Genomic DNA, 2,730 nt, shown 5'->3' on the forward strand with positions numbered 1-2,730 from the left:
ACGGGAGCACCCGGGAGCCCAGATGGGCACCATCCCCCACAATGCACCGCGCTTTTTGTTGGCCTGCAAAGCCAGGCGCCCAGGGCAGCACTGTCACAGCAGGGACCGGCTCCGGGCCGGGTGGGCACAGCAGGGAAGGCGGGGGCGGGGGTTAGGGAACAGGGGCCCTGCTCCCGGGGGCGCCGTGGAGAAGCCCACCCATCGCCTCTCCCCGCAGCTCGCCCGGAGACGAGGTGCACGGCCCGCTGACACGTGACGTCTGCGTCTGCCGACGAACCAGATGGAGGGTTTTCAGGGCCAACAGGCCCCGAGCCAGAGCCTGCAGGCCCGGGCGTGACTGCCACCCTCCCGCCCCGCCTCCCACCTGGCACGCCTGGCACTCCAGCCAGCTGGGCCCTGGGCTGTCACTGCTGCCGGCAGGTGTGGGGGCACCTGGAACCGAGCCCGAGGCAGCAGGCGCTCCGGGCCCACCCCTGCCCTGTCACCTTGGGCAGCAAGTTATTATCAAACCTCTGGGCCTCAGTTTTCTCATCTTTCAAATGGGGATGCTAGCAGTGTTCGCTTTCTAGGGAGCTGCGGTAAGGACGAAGGATGATGTGTGTAAAAGCACCCTTGCAGGGGGGGTCCTCCTGGGGGGTTCAGTCTGTTAAGCGTCTGACTCTTGATTTTGCTCAGGTGATGACCTCAGAGTTTGTGGGTCCGAGCCCCGTGTTGAGCTCTGCGCTGACAGTGTGAAGCCTGCTTGGGATTCTTTCTCTCCCTCTCTCTCTCTCTCTCTCTGCTTCTCCTCGGTTCCCTCTCTCTCAACAAACAAACAAACAAACAAACACAGCTCCCCCGGGGAGCTCACAGCCGGGGAGCCCAGGAGTTAAGAAGGATGCAGCAGGTCACAGAACAATGTCCCCGGAGTCGCCGGGCAAGTCCCCTGGCCTTTGGGGAGAGCAGGACGTGGAGGAGGCGCAGGGAAGGCTTCCACCAGGCGGAGTTCTGAACGCAGGCCCGCGCTGGAGCCCGTGTCCCTCCCTGGCCTGGTGCGAGTCCTGGCCCCTCTGCCGAGGCCTGCGGCGCAAATCTGAGCCTTTGGGGTCTAAGTGGCTGGAGCTGCTCACTGCTAAGTGTGGCCTGTCCCCCTCAGGTTCAAGTGCCCAGCCCATACCTAGCAGCCGTGTGGCCTCAGGCAAGTTTCTCATCCTAAATCTCATCCTGATTCTGTTCACGCACCTGAAAAGTGGGAGTGAGGATTGTAGCAGTTTCCTTCGAGCGGCACGGTTTCACCAAGTCGGTGCCTGCAAAGGAGCTTGGGCCACAGGGCGAGGGAGCTGGGGGAGCCAGGCCGACTGAGCGGGGGCCACAGCACTGAGGGCCGCAGCAAGCCCGCAGCCCGCAGCGGACGGAGCCGCCTGGGCACGTGAGAGGCAGCAGGGCTGCGGAGACGGGCCAGGGGAAGAAAGCCCATTCGCTCGCTCACTCGTTCACTTACTCGTTCACTCAAACTCTTGAAACTCTTAATAACGTTAACTTTGAAGTCGTGTTTCCCAAGGGACATGGAANCACACACGCACAGCAGCCTGGGCCCTCTGACACCCCCGCCCCCAGTGGGGACCTGGGCATGCGCACAGGGAGGGACAGGGACAGACACACACGCGTCACGGCTCTCAGGGTGGGTGCGGAGGGGGCTGTCTCTGCCCCGGGCTGCCAGCCACATGGCAAGTCTGTAGATGATTCGGCAAGCACCTTGTGCAGCAGGGAGTGCAGTATTAAATGACAACAACAACACAACATGACAGGTCGAGAGAGAAACTGTGGAAGAATAAAAGCATTTTATGTTTTAGTGCATCTAATAACAGGCTTTTTTCATTTCATTCATCTGGATGTCGAGTCCCACGTTTTCATTCTGCAATGGGCCCCACAAACTATGTGGTCAGCCCTGGTCATGTGGAATCTGAGAGAAGGACTTCCGAGGCACAGGGGAGGTGAGTGCAAAGGCCCTGGGGCAGGAATGTGGTGGGCACAATTGAGCAGGGCCACCAGTGAGGCTGGATTAGCGTAAGCAAGGGGGAGAATTGCTGGGGAGAAGGGGAGGGGAGGGGAGGTGGTATTTGTGTCAACCCTGTAGGCCATAGAGGGACTGCAATAATCACATTAATTTTCTAAATGTTTCTAAATGTTTATTAATTTTCTAAATTTTTCTAATGTTTATTAATTTTCTAAATGTTAATTTTGAGAGAGAGAGAGAGCATGCGCCCAGGCAAGTGAGCACAAGGGGGGAGGGGCAGAGAGAGGGAGAGAGAGCCCCAAGCGAGCCCAGCACTGTCAGCACAGAGCCATACGCGGGGCTCGAACCCACAAACTGGGAGATCATGACCTGAGCCGAAGTCAGACACTTCACCGACTGAGCCGCCCGGCGCCCGGATCGTGTTTATGCTGCAAGGACGGTGGCAGATGCTACACTGGGAACAGACTCAGGGCGGGTGGCGGGCGGTGAGCGGCCAGCAAAGGCAGAAGCAGGCAGTGCGGAGGCTTTTGTAGCGCTCTGGGGGGCGGGGGCGACGCCACGGTGGCCTGGGGTGGCCGCGGCGGGACCGGGAGATGCTGGGGATGGGCTGAAGGTGCGGCTGAAAGGGTGTCCGAGTAGACTGGGTTCTGGGACATGGGACAGAGAAGGACGATTCAGGGGTGACTCTGCGGCCTGGCCTGTGCTGCTGGGAAGCCAGGGGGCCCTCCCCTGAG

The sequence above is a fragment of the Crocuta crocuta genome, unplaced genomic scaffold, assembly GCF_008692635.1.
Source record: "Crocuta crocuta isolate KB4526 unplaced genomic scaffold, BGI_CrCroc_1.0 scaffold8, whole genome shotgun sequence".
NCBI lineage: Eukaryota > Metazoa > Chordata > Mammalia > Carnivora > Hyaenidae > Crocuta > Crocuta crocuta.